At 56.8% G+C, this 11,090-nt stretch overlaps 1 long non-coding RNA gene across 1 annotated transcript; it reads right to left on the bottom strand.

Annotated features, from left to right (window-relative positions):
* Positions 1-9,353: 9,353 nt before the first annotated feature.
* Positions 9,354-10,572, bottom strand: LOC139002325 (uncharacterized). The gene is made up of 2 exons (XR_011470147.1): positions 10,451-10,572; positions 9,354-9,966 (listed from the first exon to the last, which is right to left on the bottom strand). It is a non-coding gene; the product is annotated as an uncharacterized lncRNA (long non-coding RNA).
* Positions 10,573-11,090: the final 518 nt, after the last annotated feature.

The following is an 11,090-nucleotide window of genomic DNA, read 5'->3' as shown; positions in this document are numbered from 1 at the left end:
GCCAGGAGTTAAGGGGCAGAGAAGCGGAGGGAGGTGGGGACAGATGACTCAGAGACAGGAAAGTCATGGGATGCTGCAGGGATTGTGGGGAGAGACGGGGCCGGGTGGGAAGGTCCCCACCCCCGTGGGGGTGCCCCCTCCCTCCCCATAATGGGCCCAGCTAACCCAGAAGCTCCGCCAGGCGACCACCAGCTGAGACCCTGGCACAGCCCTCACCCCTCAGACTCAGTTTCCCCACATGCATCACTGGAGAACAAGTTGTAGTGACAAGGAAACGAGGAGGCCCTGCTGAGCGTTCACGTGGTGCCTTAGGTCAGCAGCACCTGCTTTTACAAAGAGGGAAGCCTCCCATCCTGCTGAGTGACACAAAGCCTGCTCTCCCGTTAGCCACTGGGCCAGCGGAGCCTGGACTGCAGCAGAGCCAGGGGGGCTTTCTATGGGTCAACAGCCCAGGTGGAGCCACAGCCTTCAGCGCGCTGATAACACACTCCTGGGAGCAGGGCCCCAAGCAGCTTCCTTATCTCCCCCGCAGGGCTGGATGCCTTTCTAATTCAGGCCTTTCCAAGCCACCTGCCTGCCTGCCTGCCTGCGGCTCCTTAAATGGTCAAACACGGCCTGATTGCTCCAGCCTGGTCATCAGCCCTGGTTCCAATCGCCTGCCACCCGCCGAGACCCCCACCCTCCCACCCCACCCCCGCCACAGCCGTCCACAGGTGGGAAGGGTCACTCCCCCACTCAGCTCAGCTCAGCCTTGGGCAGGCTGTTTGCACACCAGCCTAGGAAGGAAGCGCTTTCCCTGAGCATGTAGAGCTTGGTGGGGGCTGACTTTGGCCCTGGAGTGCACCCCACCCCCACCCCACCCCCACCCTCGCACTAAAGACCCACATGGCGCCCACCAGCTTCAGCAACTTACCAAGCGAGCTTCCCTTTCCACTTAAAAATCACCTCCACTCCCTGGAGAAGGAACGTGTCTGTAATCAAGGCAGATTCGAATGGGAAAAGGCAGGTGATTAATCTCAAGGGCTCCCAGCACCGCAGCCGCAGATGTTGCTGGTCTGAGGGTGATGGCCTGGAGCCCCCCACCCCCCAGCCCTGAGTGGCAGCCCTGATTGCAGAAGAGGGAAGGGCCCGGAAGCCATGGAGCCAGTGCCCCCTCCGTGGGAGCTCAGTTATTTCAGGAGCCTTGTCCCAGAGCGCGGGCTCTGCCACCCCCAGGCCAGGGTGGACCTGGCCCCCCTCGGTGTGAGGTCTGGGCTGCTGTTGGGCCTTGCCCAGCTCTGTGCATCCTCTACCGATCAGAGGGAAGCTGTGGGGGCTCCTTGTGGGATTTGGGGTCTGTGACTGACTCTGAGCCCCTGTGCTGTGAGTGCCAAAGCACCGCCACCTTCCATAACCCTCTGTAAGGTGGAACCGTGGGGCCACCCAGGACAGCCCATGGTGTTGAGAGTCCTCGGGGTGGGGTGGTGGCAATGCCCTTTTACCGGGAAGCCAAACAGCTCCATGCAGGAGGGGACACAGCCAGGGGCCTGCCTGCCGAGTCTCCCTTTGAGGGGCACACAATCTCGGGCACATCACCACGCCTCTGTATGCTGGTCTGTGAGATGGGTAGAGAATCAGCCAACTGTGAACACATGTAGCCAGAGGACAACTGATAAGGAACAAGATAGATGACCGACGGACATGGGCACAGCAGGTGTCCTAGCAGGGCCCTCCAGTGCTAGAGTGTAAGGTCATAGGTGGTGGGGGTGGGGGTGGGAGGGGGGGAACCTGGCCACAGCCTTGGATGACTAAGGCTTCGGATGTCCATCCATCTGGAGAAGCTGCAGGCCCTGGAGAAGCTGCTGGCCCTGGAGAAGCTTCAGGCCCTGGAGAAGCTGCTGGCCCTGGAGAAGCTGCAGGCCCTGGAGAAGCTGTAGGCCCTGGAGAAGCTACAGGCCCTGGAGAAGCTATAGGCCCTGGAGAAGTTGTAGGCCCTGGAGAAGCTGCCGGCCATGGAGAAGCTGCTGGCCCTGGAGAAGCTGCAGGCCCTGGAGAAGTGGTAGGCCCTGGAGAAGCTGTAGGCCCTGGAGAAGTTGTAGGCCCTGGAGAAGCTGCTGGCCCTGGAGAAGCTGCTGGCCCTGGAGAAACTGCTGGCACTGGAGAAGTTGTAGGCCCTGGAGAAGCTGCTGGCCCTGGAGAAACTGCTGGCCCTGGAGAAACTGCTGGCACTGGAGAAGCTGTTGGCCCTAGGGAAGTTGCGGCCTCTCCTTTTCTCATCTGTCTTAGGAGGCTGAGGCCTCTCCAGCCTGACCGTCCTTGAATCCTGAGAAGAAAATCATTCCATACCCTAGTCCTGCCTGAAAAAAAGATCTGATTTGTACAGATTCAAGTGCAAGCAAGAGAAAAGAAGCAATGAAGGAGCCTGAGCGATGCTGCATCCCGCTTGGCTCCAGAATTTCATACATGTGTCATGTACAAAGAACCAGGCCAACTCTATGATGTTCTGGAAAAGACACAACGGTGGAGACAGTGAAATGCAAAGAGCTCAGCAGCTGCCCGGGCTGGGGAAGGGATGAACAGGTGGGGCTCAGGGGACCTTCGGGCGGTGAAGTTGTTCTGTATGATTATTAATGAGTCACACGTCTCATTATACGTTTGTCAAAACCCAGAGACTACAGACCCCAAAAAGTAAATTCCAATGTAAACTATGGACTTCGGTTAATAACAATATATCAATATCCGCTCAATAATTGTAACAAGCGCAGCACACCAGTGCAAGGCATAAGCAACTGGGGGAACTGGAGAGGCAAGGAAGGGGAATGTGGGAATCTGTGCTTTCCCATCAAATTGTCTGTAAAGGGAAAACTGCTCTGAAAGAATTAAATCTATTAATTTAAAAAGGAAGAGGAGAGTCAGGAGGCGGCATGGCCATTCTGAGCGAACCCAACTGCATCGCCGAGTCGCCCCTGTGCCCTTGCAGACGTGGCCCCTCCCCTGGCCCTGGGGGCTCCGCACCACAGAGAGGCTGGCCAGTGAGCAGCCCGCAGTCTGACAAGCTGTCTGGCCTCTGTGCACTCGGGCGGGCAGGCATCCCGGGGACCCTGGGCTGAGCCTGGGCGGTGTGCCAGGCTGGGTCCTGTTCGCGTGTATTTGCTTTGACAAACCACCACTCTGCTTCGTGGTGTCAGCATCACGATTTACGGGAGCCGGATGACGAAAGCCGCCTGGAGCCGGCCCTCAGTCAGGCAGTGTTTGGGGCATTCCAGTCATCTGTAGCCAGGAGGACTGGGGTGGAGGAGGCCCGTGTGCCTGCGGCAAGTGTGGGGCCAGGGTCGTGCCCTGATGACTGTGCCCACCCCACACCCAGCACCTCGTCATCCACTACAGCCCTAGTACCTCAGGTGAACGAGGTGATCGAGAAACGCTCCCCGTGGCAATGGGGACTGGGTAGAAACTGCTCCCTGCTCCATGCCTAAGGCCCATGTTTCTGAGTAAATTCCTTTTTCTAAGCACACACCCCATAACCCGACAATCTACTGCCTCCAGACTATTCCTTTAGCCAACTTTTTCTCAACCAGGAGTGCAGGAGAGAGTGCGGGCTTGGCCGAGACACGCCCGTGAGGCACCTCGGTCCCCAGGACTGACCCTCTGCCCACCACTGTCACCCTCATGTTCTTCCACAGTCACGGTCTTCCCGGAAGCTGCTGGGGTGGACTTGGAGCCTGGGGCCTCGTCCCTAACAGGACAGCAACGCCCGGCTGCATGTCCAGCAATTACCTACCAGCGGAGAGTTGGGGACTAAAGCCCTCTGACACCCCATCCAAACCAACTGCCACGGGAAACCGCAGGGTGACGGAGTGTCACCACAAGGCGCCCCGGCACCGCCTCTTGTCTCCCCCAGGGTCCTGGGTTCTCTTCCGATTTCTCGCCCGGACGTGCGTGAACTCCCACAAAGGGCATTCCCACAGCTGCAGAGACCTCGAGAGAGCAGCCCGGCGTCACTTCTCAGAACTCAAAACCCGGTGTTCTGGGAACGCCAGGAATCACACGTTCCCCCCAAGGGCCCCCTTTCCAGGTGTCCTTTCAGATCACAGAGCGGAGTCCTCACATGGTCGGTCTTTGGAAACATCCAAACACTCCAAGAATGCTGACCAGTGGGTTCCACCGAGTGTGACCTCAGAGCCCGTAAGTCACTGGGCTCCTTGGAGCCTGCGGCACGCGGCTCTGAAAGCAGCCGGGCTGAGGCGAAGTGTGACCAGTGGTTCATTCCAGCGGCTCCATCTCCATCCGGTTCCACTGCCGGGATTTGGTTTAATCGAATCCACCCCAGGCAAGAACATGGGCAGGGAGATGAGCTCAAGATCCCAGAGAAAGGGCCAACGCTCCCCTGCCCTGTTCCAGGGACGCCCCCAGCACCTGAGCTGTGAGGCTCAGAGCGAGAAACACGCCCTGTGGGCTCAACCCCTGCTGCAACGTTCCCTAACTCAGGGTCAGGTCACCCAGGGGCCTTCAGGAGTCAGGCCGGCTGAGTCAGAGGAGGCTGTTGGGGGTCGGCACCCACCCAGCTCCCCAGGACCCTGTGGGCGACCAGCCCATTTTAAGTGGACGTTATTTGGGAGCAGCTGGATCCAAGAGAGAGGGCGATCGGGGCGACCCTGTGCTCTGGGGATACCTGGCTCACAGCAGCACTGACCCCTGGTGCCTACGTCCAAGCTGGTGGACAGCGTGTCACCGCACCCTGACCACCCGGTGGCTGTGTTCATGGAGGACCATGTGGCATGGCTGGGTTTTCAGGCCCTGATTCAGCTCAGCGTCAGCCCGGTCCCCAGACGGTGAGCACAGGTCACCATTCAGACAGAGCGGTGGGGACACGTGAACACATTGTGAAAAAGTCAGTGACTGCAGGGCCCTGGCAGGAACAGACGCAACGAGGCTGGCACAATGGTGGGGACGCCGGTGACCTGGAGGACAGATGTGCAGACTGGCCTCAGGAATGCTGGGTTTTTAGGTGAGGTTTTTAAATGTGAGCAATTCATTTCTAATGGTGTTTAAGCTTGCCCTAACCGGCTGGACTCAGTGGATAGAGCATTGGCCTGTGGACCACAGGGTCCTGGGTTCGATTCCAGTCAAGCACACGTGTCATGGTTGCAGGACCTTTTCTGGCCCGCGCCCTGGTCGGGGAGCTTGCAGCAGGCAACCAACTGATGTGTTTCTGTCTTTCCCTCTCTCTTCCACTCTCTCTAAAAAAATCAATGGAAAAATATCCTCGGGGGAGGATTAACAAAAAAAAATAAAAGTGTTTAAGCCCTACAGGCTCGTAACGTCAGGAGTGAAGCAGCACCGGCCATGTCAGGTCCCGAACATGCAGCTCCTTGGACTGACAGATGAGGAAACTGAGGCTGGGTAGGTGGGGCAGCTCACCATCATGTGGCTGCTTCCTGGCAAAGCCGGGCCCGAGATGCAGGAGTCCCACCTCCTCCTGATGACACGGTCACCTGTGGATTTTAGGAGACAGAACTGAGGGCTCTCTTGCCCCGTTTTGTTCAGAACCTTAGTTTCTCCCTAAGAAAGTGAAGGAAACAAGTTTTCTTCCCGTTGTGCCGGCAGCTGGTTGCTCTGCCGGGAGGAAAGCGCGACCTGTGCCCACATCAAGGCCCCCAGCCTCAGAGGTTTCCCACAGACACCACACTCGTGCCACCGTCTCTACAACGTGCCCGCTGGTCAGGGAAGAACCCAGCCAGCCCTGCACACACCACCCTCCTGGGCGGCAGGACAGTCCTCTGGTGACATCCTGCTAGGCCACGGCCAGGGCCACAGCCACGGCCACGGCCAGGGCCACACCTGAGCCTCCCTCCTCCCCAGCTCACTGCAAACTCGTGTCAGATCTGCTGCCTAGGCCTTCCTGCTGCTCTTTCAGCCTTTTGCTGTCCATTTCCTCCTCCCACTAAGGAATGGTACTCACACAGCTCGCAGGGTTCTGTGTTACAAGTTATATCCCAGGAGCCACATCTTAGCACTGTCTGGAGCTCAGCTTCTGAGTCCCCATCAACACCCTCAGCATCTGTTGTGTCCAGGATGACAAGCACATCCCTGATGCTCCCAGCAGGCAGCTGGCTGGAGCTTGGTGCTCCCGGGCCGGGTCACAGGTCCAGCCCCATGGGAACTCTACGGTGCCAGGCAGTGCATGACGCCATGTTGACGTGACCCATCTTCCCGAAGTCCCCACTGTGTGGGAAGACGTGGGCAGGAATGGAGGGCGCCTACTTAGCCTCTAAGTGATTTATAGTCAAACATGCATGAATCGAGGACAGGCAGGTCACGGGGATGGCCATCGGTTTCCGCCATAACTGCCTCCCAGAGTCAGAGCAAATGCCGGGCTTGCCCAAACTCTATAACTGAGGGATGGAATCCTGACCAGGAGTTGAATCCACAACATTTTTCGTGTCTGGGATGACACTTCAACCAACTGAGCCACCCAGTCGGGGCCTAAATCTACTCTTTAAAAAAGTCTATTAATTAAAAAGAAATCAGGTACAAAATTTAAAAGTGCAAGAATTTTTAAAAAAACAAAATTTTAAAAACGAACATGGTGACAGAAAGACATTGGGACAAATATATATATATGTATATGTATATATACGTATATATATGTATATATATGTATATATATATTATTGATTTCAGAGAGAGAGATAGAAACATTAATGATGAGAGAGGATCATTGATCAATTGCCTCCTGCACGCCCCACAACTGGGGATGGAACCCGAAATCTGGGCATGTGCCCTGACTGGGAGTCAAACAGTGACCTCCTGGTTCATAGGTCGAAGCTCAACCACTGAGCCACACCAGCTGGGCAACAATATCTTTTTAAAAGGAAGGAGGGGAGGGAACCTTGGGTCCTATGGCTTCTCCATTTTACTTCAAGTGCAAAATATGACCTCTAAGGAGACTGTGAGAGGCTAGGGTTAGTCGATTATAATCACAAAGCAACCACTGAAAAACTCCAGTGATAGAGCCAAAAAGCCAATCGGTAAGTTACAAGGAAATGCTACAAAACATTGAAATAAGAAAGCAAGAAAAGAGAACAGAGGGACAAGATCCAGAGGGGACAAAGTGAATAGTAAAATGACAGGCTACATGCAGTCGGTGTCAATGACACATTAAAGGTAAATGGGGTAAACACACCCCATTACCAGTTCAAAGCAATAACTGCGTGTGTTTATTAGAGAACCAGCCTATGGTGAATCAGAGACCAGGAAGGGTGAGAGGCAGGGGCAAGAGGAGCAGGTTACGGCAGGAACAGGGACCAAAGCGCCAAGAGGTGAACGGTGAGCAGCTTCAGCTCCAAAGGTTACATCAGGGGCCACTCGAGCCCTTGGAGCCTGCGTCCCAGGACCAGGGTCACGGTGCGGGTGTCGTTCAAGCCCCAGTGGGTCTGCTGGTCACCCCGCCCGGGGGTGCCCATCACCCCAGGAGGGTCCTTCTCATTCTCCTGGTCGGGGAGCAACCTGGGTCCCACGTCCCTCCACTGTGGGCAGACAGGACTGGAAATCACAGTGGCCAGTGTGCTCCGCTGGCCCGGAGCTCCTGTGAGCGCCCCCATTTTTCACTCTGAGTCATTTTGGGTCCCCAGAGAAGAGTCCTTGCCTGGTCACTCACTTAGGATAAAAATACCCAGACTCCCTTCCAGCCATAGAAGGAAGATGTGCTGAGAGGCCCCTGTGGGGGGGTGGGGGGAGGCCCCTGCCCACTGCCCCAGGCTGCTCCTGCAGGCCCTCTTGGTGAGCAGGGCTGGGTGACCCTTGGCACCACCCTGGGTAAAAATACTGCTCTAAAAAAGGGAAGCGTGAGGTCCCCAGAGAGGGGTCAGTCGGGCAGTGGCCTCAGGGACACACAGCAGCAGCTGAGGGAGGGGCGTGGCCAGCACAGACAGCCAGGCTGTGCCCAGGAAGCCCCAAAAGGGTCCTCCCGGCCCCGCCCCCTCTCCCGGCTTCCCAGAAAAGAGGCCTGTGGCTTAGCAAGATGGAGCTATTTTTATGCATCTGCCTTCCCAGGACAGCCACAGGGGCAAGGTGGGGGGTGGAGGGGATAGGGTGATGGGGGAAGGCACCCAGCTCCCAGCTCCCCCACCTTCCCCCTCCAGGTGAAGGCAGGAAGAACAACGCCAGGGCAGCTCCCATTAGATCAGTGGTTCTCAACCTTCCTAATGCCACGACCCTTTAATACAGTTCTTCATGTTGTGGTGACCCCCAATTTCATTGTTACAAATTGAACATAATTAAAGCATAGTGATTAATCACAAAAACAATATGTAGTTATATATGTGTTTTCCGATGGTCTTAGGTGACCCCTGTGAAAGGGTCTTTCGACCCCCAAAGGGGTCGCGACCCACAGGTTGAGAACCGCTGCATTAGAGGAATGGAGAACTAAATAATGTGGGGCTGGCCCAGTGTTCTCCCAGTGAGTGGTAAGGGGGAGAGATGGGCCCAGAGCCTCCAGTGTCAGGGTCTGCTTGGGTGTGGGCGTGGGCGTGGGGTGCCTGAGGGGCCTGAGGATGCTGTGGGCTGATGCCGGGGTGGCAACAGGTACCACCTGGATTAAACCCTAGGGTTTCCGGGGACATCCTGGGCCCACCTCATCCCCTTTCAATTCCCTCTTTTCTGCCCCCCACTCCATTGTCACTACCTTGTAGATTCACAGCTGGCGTAGGTACCCCCTGCTCTCCCACCCCGGGTACCAGGGCCAGGGAGGTGGCTCAGCTTCTGCCCAGAGAAGTTGGGGGATGAGATGATGATCTGTGTGAGGCTCTGCATGCCAAGGGGGAAATGCTATGAGACTCTCCTGAGATAAGCTGCAGAGGTGGCCTGGGAGGGAGCAGAGGGAGGGAGTTGGGGTGGAGGAAGGAGCTCAAAGTGTTGGTGTGGGGGGGATGGGGTTCTCAGGGCTGCACTGCTGCTCTGCAAAGGAGGCCACGCCCCAGGCCTCCCGCTCTGCCTGAACCGTGCTGGCTCCCATGAGCCCGGGCACCTCCGGCCCCCCTGTGCTCACAGCAGAACTGACGACTAGGGGACCTTCCCAGGGCAACTGGAGTGGGTTGAATGATGGCTCCAAATATATGTCCATGTCCTGATCCCAGAACCTGCGCATGTGACCTTTTTTGGAAGTAGGGTCTTTGCAGATGTGACTGAACTAGGATCTTGTTGAGATCATCCTGGACTATTGCGAGGTGCCACAGTCCAGGTGTGAAGTGAGGGGCCAGCACAGACAGGGGCAGGGACCAGGCCTGCAGCAAGACACCTGGGCATGAATGAGTTGATTACCAATATTGATGGAAATAACAATTCATCAAGGGCCTACTATAGATACCAGTCACTCCACATATATTATTTTTATTCTGTAGAAGAACCTTAAAAAATAGATACAATTTTTATAATTTTACAGGTGAGAAAAGTGCTGCATAGAGAATTAAATCCCAGATCCAGAATTCAAGTCAAAATCTGTGCGTATTTCTGTGTGGGCACTGCCCTTGAAGCAGTGATAACAGTGTGTTGATTTGCTTCTGGGCCGCAGTCAGGACAGAGTGGCCGCTGTGGAGTCTCAGGACGACATGTGCTGGCCCCGTCACGGGGCGCTATGTGCATCCGGAAAGCCGCTATCCCCTGCGTCTCAACCTTTTTGGTTCCTGAGCTCAGGCAGAGAAAGTTCGATGGCAAGCTCTGATAGCAGGGAATCCCACATCCATCCAGTCCTTAAGTTTGGGACGGCAACTAGCAACAGTGTGACTAGGGAAGGATTCGCTCAAAAATGATCAGAATGTTCCCAGCTCCCGAGTCCAGACAGCTAGAGGCCAGCTGGGGAGAGATAGCATCGGCCTGGCTTTCTGGGGCACTTGCTGTTGGTCCTGCGGGAGAGACGGAGGAGGTTGAACACGACTTCGGATTCACATCGCCACCATCTACTGGGAGGGATCTGCCACACCTGTGTAACTGAAAACACACATTTGAAGTCTCGTGTATGAAGTGAAATCTAAACCAAAGGGTATAAAGAGCAATAAGTGTTCAAAGCAAGATCTATAAAGACAAGGACAATCACAAAAGCAGAAGTCGGGGTAGGAGACAGGTGCTCCTGTTGGAGGAGGAAAGGACGGAGGGGCAGGACCTGGGCACCTAAAGAGGAGCTTTGCAGCCAAGGAGGAGACACCCCAGGCATGTGTGGCCTGTGAGGCCTGTGAGGAGGGACATCCGGGGCCGCGGGGCTGCGGGGCGAGAGGAGCAGGGACGGGGTGCAGGGGGACTTGGAACCTGGTGGCTCGGAACCCTAAGGCCAGCAGCGCTGCACGGCTGTGCCCAGCCCAGCCCTGGAAGCCGGCGGTGGCCTCTGTGTCTCTCTGTCCAACCACTTTCTCTTCCAGGCGGCCCCACCCAGAGTCCTTTTCCTGCCCGAGGCTGGGGCTTTCCGACGGTTACTCACCACTCTCCGGTGTTTGTCCACGGAGCCCGCCCGCCCGGCTGCAGTTGTTTTGACTTGCCCGGCTTTTCATGTATCTTCACGCTGGTTATGTAAGGAGCGCTTTATGTAACCGGCAGGCTCCATTGTCCCAGGCCTGGGGTCGGGGGGGGGGGGGGGGGCGGGGACGGCGGGGGTGCCGCACCAGCAATCTAGGGCGCGGGCCAAAGTTTCCAACACTCGACGGGTCAATGCAGTGAGCGCCCAGCCTGCTCGCGCCTCCTGAGGCACCCCCTTTGCAGCTCTGCCTTCCTGCCCCCTGCCTGCACCCCCACAATCAGAGGGAGGCCCACCCTCTGCCCTGGGCACGGATGCTTTGGGGACCCAGAAAGAGAGAGGGGGTGAGGGGACCGCTGAGAAGCCAACCAGGGGTGGTGAGACTAGAACAGGAGGCTTCCTTGGGAGGATCTCAGATTCAGATGCTGAGATGAGATTCCCGGACAGTTTGCGTGGGAGGTGACCCCTGGCACCCCAGGAGGGGGCTGGGGCCGGGCAGGAGCCAATACAGCACTGGGGGCCTCGGGGAGACTGCAGATACGCCTCAGGGCTGCGCCACACCCCACCCCGGAGGAGGGGAAGCTGGCCGCTCCTCCTCCAACTACAT

The sequence above is a fragment of the Myotis yumanensis genome, unplaced genomic scaffold (assembly GCF_028538775.1).
Source record: "Myotis yumanensis isolate MYYU_CA2020_CCGP unplaced genomic scaffold, mMyoYum1.0.hap1 SCAF_2, whole genome shotgun sequence".
Classification (NCBI taxonomy): Eukaryota; Metazoa; Chordata; class Mammalia; order Chiroptera; family Vespertilionidae; genus Myotis; species Myotis yumanensis.
Note: the sequence above shows the minus strand (reverse complement) of the source record. Positions and strands in the feature narration are given on the sequence as shown.